The sequence below is a fragment of the Scyliorhinus torazame genome, chromosome 26 (assembly GCF_047496885.1).
Source record: "Scyliorhinus torazame isolate Kashiwa2021f chromosome 26, sScyTor2.1, whole genome shotgun sequence".
Taxonomy (NCBI): Eukaryota; Metazoa; Chordata; class Chondrichthyes; order Carcharhiniformes; family Scyliorhinidae; genus Scyliorhinus; species Scyliorhinus torazame.
In genome coordinates, this window is record NC_092732.1 from 46,591,777 (window position 1) to 46,604,153 (window position 12,377).

Sequence of the window (12,377 nt, forward strand, 5' to 3'; positions counted from 1 at the left end):
AAACGAGACAAAGGAGGGTGGAAGAGAGTGAAACGAGACGAACGAACGTGAAAGAGAGCTAAACGAGACGAAGGAGGTTGAAAGAGAGCGAAACGAGACGAAGGAGGGTAAAAGAGAGCGAAACGAGATGAAGGAGGGTGAAAGAGAGCGAAAAGAGGCAAAGGAAGGTGAAAGAGAGAAACGAGACGAAGGAGGGTGAAAGAGAGTTAAACGAGGCGAAGGAAGGTGAAAGACAGCGAAACGAGTCAAAGGAGGGTGCAAGAGATGAAACGAGCTAATGGAGTGTGAAAGAGAGTGAAACGATCGAAGGAGGGTGAAAGAGATGAAACGAGCTAAAGGAGTGTGAAAGAGAGTGAAACGATCGAAGGAGGGTGAAAGAGAGCGAAACGAGACGAAGGAATGTGAAAGAGAGCTAAACGAGACGAAGGAGGGTGAAAGAGAGCGAAACGAGACAAAGGAGGGTGAAAGAGAGCGAAACGAGGCGAAGGAGGGTAAAAGAGAGCGAAACGAGACAAAGGAGTGTGAAAGAGAGCGAAACGAGGCGAAGGAAGGTGAAAGAGAGCTAATCGAGACGAAGGAGGGTGAAAGAGAGCGAAACGAGACAAAGGAGTGTGAAAGAGAGCGAAACGAGGCGAAGGAAGGTGAAAGAGAGAGAAACGAGACGAAGGAGGGTGAAATATATCGAAACAAGACGAAGGAGGGGGAAAGAGAGTGAAACGAGATGAAAGAGGGTGAAAGAAGGCAAAACGAGACGAAGGAGGGTGGGAGAGTGCGAAACGAGACGAAGGAGGGTGAGAGAGAGCGAAACGAGATGAAGGAGGGTGAAAGAGAGCGAAACGAGACGAAGGAGGGTGAAAGAGAGCGAAACGAGTCGAAGGAGGGTGGAAGAGAGCGAAACGAGACAAAGGAGGGTGGAAGAGAGCGAAACGAGACGAACGAGGGTGAAAGAGAGCGAAACGAGACGAAGGAATGTGAAAGAGAGCTAATCGAGACGAAGGAGGGTGAAAGAGAGCGAAACGAGACAAAGGAGTGTGAAAGAGAGCGAAACGAGGCGAAGGAAGGTGAAAGAGAGCGAAACGAGACGAAGGAGGGTGAAAGAGAACGAAACGAGACGAAGGAGGGGGAAAGAGAGCAAAACAAGACGAAGGAGGGTGAAAAAGAGCGAAACGAGACGAAGGAGGGAGGAAGAGAGTGAAACGAGACGAAGGAGGGTGAGAGAGAGCCAAACGAGACGAAGGACTGTGGAAGAGAGCGAAACGAGACGAAGGAGGGTGAGAGATAGCGAAACGAGACGAAGGAGGGTGAACGAGAGCGAAACGAAACGAAGGAGTGTGAAAGAGAGCGAAACAAGACGAAGGAGGGTGAAGGAGGGCGAAACTAGACGAACGAGGGTGGAAGAGAGCGGAACGAGACGAAGGAGGGTGAAAGAGAGCTAAACGAGACGAAGGAGGGTCGAAGAGAGCGAAAAGAGACGACGGAGGGTAAAAGAGAGCGAAACGAGACGAAGGAGGGTGAAAGAGAGTGAAACGAGGCAAAGGAAGGTGAAAGAGAGAGAAACGAGACGAAGGAGGGTGAAAGAGATCGAAACAAGACGAAGCAGGGTGAAAAAGAGCGAAACAAGACGAAGGAGGGTGAAAGAAGGCGAAACGAGACGAAGGAGGGTGAAAGAGAGCGAAAAGAGACGAAGAAGGGTGAGTGAGAGCGAAACGAGATGAAGGAGGGTGAAAGAGAGCGAAACGAGACGAAGGAGGATGAAAGAGAGTGAAACGAGACAAAGGAGGGTGAGAGATAGCGAAACGAGATGAAGGAGGGTGAAGGTGGGCGAAACGAGACGAAGGAGGGTGGAAGAGAGCGAAACGAGACGAAGGAGGGTGAAAGAGAGCGAAACGAGACGAAGGAGGGTGAAAGAGAACGAAACGAGATGAAGGAAGGGGAAAGAGAGCGAAACGAGACGAAGGAGGGTAAAAGAGAGCAAAACGAGACGAAGAAGGGTGAGAGAGGGCGAAACGAGATGAAGGAGGGTGGAAGAGAGCGAAACGAGACGAAGGAGGGTCAAAGAGAGTGAAACGAGACGAAGGAGGGTGGAAGAGAACGAAATGAGACGGAGGAGGGTCAAAGAGAGCAAAACGAGATGAAGGAGGGTAAAAGAGAGCGAAACGAGGCAAAGGAAGGTGAAAGAGAGAGAAACGAGACGAAGGAGGGTGAAAGAGATCGAAACAAGACGAAGGAGGGTGAAAAAGAGCGAAACAAGACGAAGGAGGGTGAAAGAAGGCGAAACGAGACGAAGGAGCATGAAAGAAAGCGAAAAGAGACGAAGAAGGGTGAGTCAGAGCGAAACGAGATGAAGGAGGGTGAAAGAGAGCGAAACGAGACGAAGGAGGGTGAAAGAGAGTGAAACGAGACAAAGGAGGGTGAGAGATAGAGAAACGAGATGAAGGAGGGTGAAGGTGGGCGAAACGAGACGAAGGAGGGTGGAAGAGAGTGAAACGAGACGAAGGAGGGTGAAAGAGAGCGAAACGAGACGAAGGAGGGTGAAAGAGAACGAAACGAGATGAAGAAAGGGGAAAGAGAGCGAAACGAGACGAAGGAGGGTGAAAGAGAGCGAAACGAGACGAAGAAGGGTGAGAGAGGGCGAAACGAGATGAAGGAGGGTGGAAGAGAGCGAAACGAGACGAAGGAGGGTCAAAGAGAGTGAAACGAGACGAAGGAGGGTGGAAGAGAGCGAAATGAGACGGAGGAGGGTCAAAGAGAGCAAAACGAGATGAAGGAGGGTAAAAGAGAGCGAAACGAGGCAAAGGAAGGTGAAAGAGAGAGAAACGAGACGAAGGAGGGTGAAAGAGATCGAAACAAGACGAAGGAGGGTGAAAAAGAGCGAAACAAGACGAAGGAGGGTGAAAGAGAGCGAAACGAGGCAAAGGAAGGTGAAAGAGAGAGAAACGAGACGAAGGAGGGTGATAAAGAGCGAAACAAGACGAAGGAGGGTGAAACAAGGCGAAACGAGACGAAGGAGGGTGAAAGAGAGCGAAAAGAGACGAAGAAGGGTGAGTGAGAGCGAAACGAGATGAAGGAGGGTGAAAGAGAGCGAAACGAGACGAAGGAGGGTGAAAGAGAGTGAAACGAGACAAAGGAGGGTGAGAGATAGCGAAACGAGATGAAGGAGGGTGAAGGTGGGCGAAACGAGACGAAGGAGGGTGGAAGAGAGCGAAACGAGACGAAGGAGGGTGAAAGAGAGCGAAACGAGACGAAGGAGGGTGAAAGAGAACGAAACGAGATGAAGGAAGGGGAAAGAGAGCGAAACGAGACGAAGGAGGGTAAAAGAGAGCGAAACGAGACGAAGAAGGGTGAGAGAGGGCGAAACGAGATGAAGGAGGGTGGAAGAGAGCGAAACGAGACGAAGGAGGGTCAAAGAGAGTGAAACGAGACGAAGGAGGGTGGAAGAGAACGAAATGAGACGGAGGAGGGTCAAAGAGAGCATAACGAGATGAAGGAGGGTAAAAGAGAGCGAAACGAGGCAAAGGAAGGTGAAAAAGAGAGAAACGAGACTAATGAGTGTGAAAGAGATCGAAACAAGACGAAGGAGGGTGAAAAAGAGCGAAACAAGACGAAGGAGGGTGAAAGAAGGCGAAACGAGACGAAGGAGGGTGAAAGAGAGTGAAAAGAGACGAAGAAGGGTGAGTCAGAGCGAAACGAGATGAAGGAGGGTGAAAGAGAGCGAAACAAGACGAAGGAGGGTGAAAGAGAGTGAAACGAGACAAAGGAGGGTGAGAGATAGAGAAACGAGATGAAGGAGGGTGAAGGTGGGCGAAACGAGACGAAGGAGGGTGGAAGAGAGCGAAACGAGACGAAGGAGGGTGAAAGAGAGCGAAACGAGACGAAGGAGGGTGAAAGAGAACGAAACGAGATGAAGAAAGGGGAAAGAGAGCGAAACGAGACGAATGAGTGTGAAAGAGAGCGAAACGAGACGAAGAAGGGTGAGAGAGGGCGAAACGAGATGAAGGAGGGTAAAAGAGAGCGAAACGAGGCAAAGGAAGGTGAAAGAGAGAGAAACGAGACGAAGGAGGGTGAAAGAGATCGAAACAAGACGAAGGAGGGTGAAAAAGAGCGAAACAAGATGAAGGAGGGTGAAAGAAGGCGAAACGAGACGAAGGAGGGTGAAAGAGAGCGAAACGAGACGAAGGAGGGTGAGAGATAGCGAAACGAGACGAAGGAGGGTGAAAGAGAGCGAAACGAGTCAAAGGAGGGTGAAAGAGATGAAACGAGCTAAAGGAGTGTGAAAGAGAGTGAAACGATCGAAGGAGGGTGAAAGAGAGCGAAACGAGACAAAGGAGGGTGGAAGAGAGTGAAACGAGACGAACGAACGTGAAAGAGAGCTAAACGAGACGAAGGAGGTTGAAAGAGAGCGAAACGAGACGAAGGAGGGTAAAAGAGAGCGAAACGAGATGAAGGAGGGTGAAAGAGAGCGAAAAGAGGCAAAGGAAGGTGAAAGAGAGAAACGAGACGAAGGAGGGTGAAAGAGAGTTAAACGAGGCGAAGGAAGGTGAAAGACAGCGAAACGAGTCAAAGGAGGGTGCAAGAGATGAAACGAGCTAATGGAGTGTGAAAGAGAGTGAAACGATCGAAGGAGGGTGAAAGAGATGAAACGAGCTAAAGGAGTGTGAAAGAGAGTGAAACGATCGAAGGAGGGTGAAAGAGAGCGAAACGAGACGAAGGAATGTGAAAGAGAGCTAAACGAGACGAAGGAGGGTGAAAGAGAGCAAAACGAGACAAAGGAGGGTGAAAGAGAGCGAAACGAGGCGAAGGAGGGTAAAAGAGAGCGAAACGAGACAAAGGAGTGTGAAAGAGAGCGAAACGAGGCGAAGGAAGGTGAAAGAGAGCTAATCGAGACGAAGGAGGGTGAAAGAGAGCGAAACGAGACAAAGGAGTGTGAAAGAGAGCGAAACGAGGCGAAGGAAGGTGAAAGAGAGAGAAACGAGACGAAGGAGGGTGAAATATATCGAAACAAGACGAAGGAGGGGGAAAGAGAGTGAAACGAGATGAAAGAGGGTGAAAGAAGGCAAAACGAGACGAAGGAGGGTGGGAGAGTGCGAAACGAGACGAAGGAGGGTGAGAGAGAGCGAAACGAGATGAAGGAGGGTGAAAGAGAGCGAAACGAGACGAAGGAGGGTGAAAGAGAGCGAAACGAGTCGAAGGAGGGTGGAAGAGAGCGAAACGAGACAAAGGAGGGTGGAAGAGAGCGAAACGAGACGAACGAGGGTGAAAGAGAGCGAAACGAGACGAAGGAATGTGAAAGAGAGCTAATCGAGACGAAGGAGGGTGAAAGAGAGCGAAACGAGACAAAGGAGTGTGAAAGAGAGCGAAACGAGGCGAAGGAAGGTGAAAGAGAGCGAAACGAGACGAAGGAGGGTGAAAGAGAACGAAACGAGACGAAGGAGGGGGAAAGAGAGCAAAACAAGACGAAGGAGGGTGAAAAAGAGCGAAACGAGACGAAGGAGGGAGGAAGAGAGTGAAACGAGACGAAGGAGGGTGAGAGAGAGCCAAACGAGACGAAGGAATGTGGAAGAGAGCGAAACGAGACGAAGGAGGGTGAGAGATAGCGAAACGAGACGAAGGAGGGTGAACGAGAGCGAAACGAAACGAAGGAGTGTGAAAGAGAGCGAAACAAGACGAAGGAGGGTGAAGGAGGGCGAAACTAGACGAACGAGGGTGGAAGAGAGCGAAACGAGACGAAGGAGGGTGAAAGAGAGCTAAACGAGACGAAGGAGGGTCGAAGAGAGCGAAAAGAGATGACGGAGGGTAAAAGAGAGCGAAACGAGACGAAGGAGGGTGAAAGAGAGTGAAACGAGGCAAAGGAAGGTGAAAGAGAGAGAAACGAGACGAAGGAGGGTGAAAGAGATCGAAACAAGACGAAGGAGGGTGAAAAAGAGCGAAACAAAATGAAGGAGGGTGAAAGAAGGCAAAACGAGACGAAGGAGGGTGAAAGAGAGCGAAAAGAGACGAAGAAGGGTGAGTGAGAGCGAAACGAGATGAAGGAGGGTGAAAGAGAGCGAAACGAGACGAAGGAGGGTGAAAGACAGCGAAACGAGTCAAAGGAGGGTGAAAGAGATGAAACGAGCTAATGGAGTGTGAAAGAGAGTGAAACGATCGAAGGAGGGTGAAAGAGAGCGAAACGAGACGAAGGAGGGTGAAAGAGAGCGAAACGAGACGAAGGAGGGTGAATGAGAGCGAAACGAGACGAAGGAGTGTGAAAGAGAGTGAAACGAGACGAAGGAGGGTGGAAGAGAGCGAAACGAGACGGAGGAGGGTCAAAGAGAGCAAAACGAGACGAAGGAGGGTAAAAGAGAGCAAAACGAGATGATGGAGGGTGAAAGAGAGCGAAACGAGGCAAAGGAAGGTGAAAGAGAGAGAAACGAGACGAAGGAGGGTGAAATAGATCGAAACAAGACGAAGGAGGGGGAAAGAGAGTGAAACGAGATGAAAGAGGGTGAAAGAAGGCAAAACGAGACGAAGGAGGGTGGGAGAGTGCGAAACGAGACGAAGGAGGGTGAGAGAGAGCGAAACGAGATGAAGGAGGGTGAAAGAGAGCGAAACGAGACGAAGGAGGGTGAAAGAGAGCGAAACGAGTCGAAGGAGGGTGGAAGAGAGCGAAACGAGACAAAGGAGGGTGGAAGAGAGCGAAACGAGACGAACGAGGGTGAAAGAGAGCGAAACGAGACGAAGGAATGTGAAAGAGAGCTAATCGAGACGAAGGAGGGTGAAAGAGAGCGAAACGAGACAAAGGAGTGTGAAAGAGAGCGAAACGAGGCGAAGGAAGGTGAAAGAGAGCGAAACGAGACGAAGGAGGGTGAAAGAGAATGAAACGAGACGAAGGAGGGGGAAAGAGAGCAAAACAAGACGAAGGAGGGTGAAAAAGAGCGAAACGAGACGAAGGAGGGAGGAAGAGAGTGAAACGAGACGAAGGAGGGTGAGAGAGAGCCAAACGAGACGAAGGACTGTGGAAGAGAGCGAAACGAGACGAAGGAGGGTGAGAGATAGCGAAACGAGACGAAGGAGGGTGAACGAGAGCGAAACGAAACGAAGGAGTGTGAAAGAGAGCGAAACAAGACGAAGGAGGGTGAAGGAGGGCGAAACTAGACGAACGAGGGTGGAAGAGAGCGAAACGAGACGAAGGAGGGTGAAAGAGAGCTAAACGAGACGAAGGAGGGTCGAAGAGAGCGAAAAGAGACGACGGAGGGTAAAAGAGAGCGAAACGAGACGAAGGAGGGTGAAAGAGAGTGAAACGAGGCAAAGGAAGGTGAAAGAGAGAGAAACGAGACGAAGGAGGGTGAAAGAGATCGAAACAAGACGAAGGAGGGTGAAAAAGAGCGATACAAGACGAAGGAGGGTGAAAGAAGGCGAAACGAGACGAAGGAGGGTGAAAGAGAGCGAAAAGAGACGAAGAAGGGTGAGTGAGAGCGAAACGAGATGAAGGAGGGTGAAAGAGAGCGAAACGAGACGAAGGAGGATGAAAGAGAGTGAAACGAGACAAAGGAGGGTGAGAGATAGCGAAACGAGATGAAGGAGGGTGAAGGTGGGCGAAACGAGACGAAGGAGGGTGGAAGAGAGCGAAACGAGACGAAGGAGGGTGAAAGAGAGCGAAACGAGACGAAGGAGGGTGAAAGAGAACGAAACGAGATGAAGGAAGGGGAAAGAGAGCGAAACGAGACGAAGGAGGGTAAAAGAGAGCAAAACGAGACGAAGAAGGGTGAGAGAGGGCGAAACGAGATGAAGGAGGGTGGAAGAGAGCGAAACGAGACGAAGGAGGGTCAAAGAGAGTGAAACGAGACGAAGGAGGGTGGAAGAGAACGAAATGAGACGGAGGAGGGTCAAAGAGAGCAAAACGAGATGAAGGAGGGTAAAAGAGAGCGAAACGAGGCAAAGGAAGGTGAAAGAGAGAGAAACGAGACGAAGGAGGGTGAAAGAGATCGAAACAAGACGAAGGAGGGTGAAAAAGAGCGAAACAAGACGAAGGAGGGTGAAAGAAGGCGAAACGAGACGAAGGAGGGTGAAAGAAAGCGAAAAGAGACGAAGAAGGGTGAGTCAGAGCGAAACGAGATGAAGGAGGGTGAAAGAGAGCGAAACGAGACGAAGGAGGGTGAAAGAGGGTGAAACGAGACAAAGGAGGGTGAGAGATAGAGAAACGAGATGAAGGAGGGTGAAGGTGGGCGAAACGAGACGAAGGAGGGTGGAAGAGAGTGAAACGAGACGAAGGAGGGTGAAAGAGAGCGAAACGAGACGAAGGAGGGTGAAAGAGAACGAAACGAGATGAAGAAAGGGGAAAGAGAGCGAAACGAGACGAAGGAGGGTGAAAGAGAGCGAAACGAGACGAAGAAGGGTGAGAGAGGGCGAAACGAGATGAAGGAGGGTGGAAGAGAGCGAAACGAGACGAAGGAGGGTCAAAGAGAGTGAAACGAGACGAAGGAGGGTGGAAGAGAGCGAAATGAGACGGAGGAGGGTCAAAGAGAGCAAAACGAGATGAAGGAGGGTAAAAGAGAGCGAAACGAGGCAAAGGAAGGTGAAAGAGAGAGAAACGAGACGAAGGAGGGTGAAAGAGATCGAAACAAGACGAAGGAGGGTGAAAAAGAGCGAAACAAGACGAAGGAGGGTGAAAGAGAGCGAAACGAGGCAAAGGAAGGTGAAAGAGAGAGAAACGAGACGAAGGAGGGTGAAAGAGATCGAAACAAGACGAAGGAGGGTGATAAAGAGCGAAACAAGACGAAGGAGGGTGAAACAAGGCGAAACGAGACGAAGGAGGGTGAAAGAGAGCGAAAAGAGACGAAGAAGGGTGAGTGAGAGCGAAACGAGATGAAGGAGGGTGAAAGAGAGCGAAACGAGACGAAGGAGGGTGAAAGAGAGTGAAACGAGACAAAGGAGGGTGAGAGATAGCGAAACGAGATGAAGGAGGGTGAAGGTGGGCGAAACGAGACGAAGGAGGGTGGAAGAGAGCGAAACGAGACGAAGGAGGGTGAAAGAGAGCGAAACGAGACGAAGGAGGGTGAAAGAGAACGAAACGAGATGAAGGAAGGGGAAAGAGAGCGAAACGAGACGAAGGAGGGTAAAAGAGAGCGAAACGAGACGAAGAAGGGTGAGAGAGGGCGAAACGAGATGAAGGAGGGTGGAAGAGAGCGAAACGAGACGAAGGAGGGTCAAAGAGAGTGAAACGAGACGAAGGAGGGTGGAAGAGAACGAAATGAGACGGAGGAGGGTCAAAGAGAGCATAACGAGATGAAGGAGGGTAAAAGAGAGCGAAACGAGGCAAAGGAAGGTGAAAAAGAGAGAAACGAGACGAATGAGTGTGAAAGAGATCGAAACAAGACGAAGGAGGGTGAAAAAGAGCGAAACAAGACGAAGGAGGGTGAAAGAAGGCGAAACGAGACGAAGGAGGGTGAAAGAGAGTGAAAAGAGACGAAGAAGGGTGAGTCAGAGCGAAACGAGATGAAGGAGGGTGAAAGAGAGCGAAACAAGACGAAGGAGGGTGAAAGAGAGTGAAACGAGACAAAGGAGGGTGAGAGATAGAGAAACGAGATGAAGGAGGGTGAAGGTGGGCGAAACGAGACGAAGGAGGGTGGAAGAGAGCGAAACGAGACGAAGGAGGGTGAAAGAGAGCGAAACGAGACGAAGGAGGGTGAAAGAGAACGAAACGAGATGAAGAAAGGGGAAAGAGAGCGAAACGAGACGAATGAGTGTGAAAGAGAGCGAAACGAGACGAAGAAGGGTGAGAGAGGGCGAAACGAGATGAAGGAGGGTAAAAGAGAGCGAAACGAGGCAAAGGAAGGTGAAAGAGAGAGAAACGAGATGAAGGAGGGTGAAAGAGATCGAAACAAGACGAAGGAGGGTGAAAAAGAGCGAAACAAGATGAAGGAGGGTGAAAGAAGGCGAAACGAGACGAAGGAGGGTGAAAGAGAGCGAAAAGAGAAGAAGAAGGGTGAGTGAAAGCGAAACGAGATGAAGGAGGGTGAAAGAGAGCGAAACGAGATGAAGGAGGGTGAAGGTGGGCGAAACGAGACGAAGGAGGGTGGAAGAGAGCCAAACGAGACGAAGGAGGGTGAAAGAGAGCGAAACGAGACGAAGGAGGGTGAAAGAGAACGAAACGAGATGAAGGAAGGGGAAAGAGAGCGAAACGAGACGAAGGAGGGTGAAAGAGAGCGAAACGAGACGAAGAAGGGTGAGAGAGGGCGAAACGAGATGAAGGAGGTTGGAAGAGAGCGAAACGAGACGAAGGAGGGTGAAAGAGAGCTAAACGAGACGAAGGAGGGTCAAAGAGAGCGAAAAGAGACGAAGGAGGGTAAAAGAGAGCGAAACGAGACGAAGGAGGGTGAAAGAGAGCGAAACGAGGCAAAGGAAGGTGAAAGAGAGAGAAACGAGACGAAGGAGGGTGAAAGAGATCGAAACAAGACGAAGGAGGGTGAAAAAGAGCGAAACAAGACGAAGGAGGGTGAAAGAAGGCGAAACGAGATGAAGGAGGGTGAAAGAGAGCGAAAAGAGACGAAGAAGGGTGAGTGAGAGCGAAACGAGATGAAGGAGGGTGAAAGAGAGCGAAACGAGACGAAGGAGGGTGAAAGAGAGTGAAACGAGACAAAGGAGGGTGAGAGATAGCGAAACGAGATGAAGGAGGGTGAAGGTGGGCAAAACGAGACGAAGGAGGGTGGAAGTGAGTGAAACGAGACGAAGGAGGGTGAAAGAGAGCGAAACGAGACGAAGGAGGGTGAAAGAGAACGAAACGAGATGAAGGAAGGGGAAAGAGAGCGAAACCAGACGAAGGAGGGTGGAAGAGAGCGAAATGAGACGAAGGATTGCGAAAGAGAGCGAAAGGAGACGAAGGAGGGTGAAAGAGAGCGAAAGGAGACGAAGGAGGGTGAAAGAGAGCGAAACGAGACGAAGAAGGGTGAGAGAGGGCGAAACGAGATGAAGGAGGATCAAGGAGAGCGAAACGAGACGAAGAAGGGTGAGAGAGGGCGAAACGAGATGAAGGAGGATCAAGGAGAGCGAAACGAGACGAAGAAGGGTGGAAGAGAGCGAAACGAGATGAAGGAGGGTGAACGTGAGCGAAACGAGACGAAGGAGGGTGAAAGAGTGCGAAACGAAACGAAGGAATGTGAAAGAGAGTGAAACGACACGAAGGAGGGTGGAAGAGAGCTAAACGAGATGAAGGAGGGTGAAAGAGATGAAACGAAATGAAGGAGAGTGAAAGAGAGTGAAACGAGACGAAGGAGGGTGAAAGAGAGCTAAGCGAGACGAAGGAGGGTGAAAGAGAGCGAAACAAGGTGAAGGAGGGTGAAAGAGAGCGAAACGAGACGAAGGAGTGTCAAAGAGAGCAAAACGAGACGAAGGGGTTTGAAAGAGAGCGAAACGAGACGAAGGAGGGTGAAAGAGAGTTAAACGAGGCGAAGGAAGGTGAAAGACAGCGAAACGAGTCAAAGGAGGGTGAAAGAGATGAAACGAGCTAAAGGAGTGTGAAAGAGAGTGAAACGATCGAAGGAGGGTGAAAGAGAGCGAAACGAGACAAAGGAGGGTGGAAGAGAGCGAAACGAGACGAACGAGGGTGAAAGAGAGCTAAACGAGACGAAGGAGGTTGAAAGAGAGCGAAACGAGACGAAGGAGGGTAAAAGAGAGCGAAACGAGATGAAGGAGGGTGAAAGAGAGCGAAAAGAGGCAAAGGAAGGTGAAAGAGAGAGAAACGAGACGAAGGAGGGTGAAATAGATCGAAACAAGACGAAGGAGGGGGAAAGAGAGTGAAACGAGATGAAAGAGGGTGAAAGAAGGCGAAACGAGACGAAGGAGGGTGGAAGAGAGCGAAACGAGACGAAGGAGGGTGAGAGAGAGCGAAACGAGATGAAGGAGGGTGAAAGAGAGCGAAACGAGACGAAGGAGGGTGGAAGAGAGCGAAACGAGACAAAGGAGGGTGGAAGAGAGCGAAACGAGACGAACGAGGGTGAAAGAGAGCGAAACGAAACGAAGGAATGTGAAAGAGAGCTAAACGAGACGAAGGAGGGTGAAAGAGAGCGAAACGAGACAAAGGAGGGTGAAAGAGAGCGAAACGAGGCGAAGGAAGGTGAAAGAGAGCGAAACGAGACGAAGGATCGTGAAAGAGAACGAAACGAGACGAAGGAGGGGGAAGAGAGCGAAACAAGACGAAGGAGGGTGAAAAAGAGCAAAACGAGACGAAGGAGGGAGGAAGAGAGTGAAACGAGATGAAGGAGGGTGAGAGAGAGCCAAACGAGACGAAGGAGTGTGGAAGAGAGCGAAACGAGACGAAGGAGGGTGAGAGATAGCGAAACGAGACGAAGGAGGGTGAAAGAGAGCGAAACGAGACGAAGGAGTGTGAAAGAGAGCGAAACAAG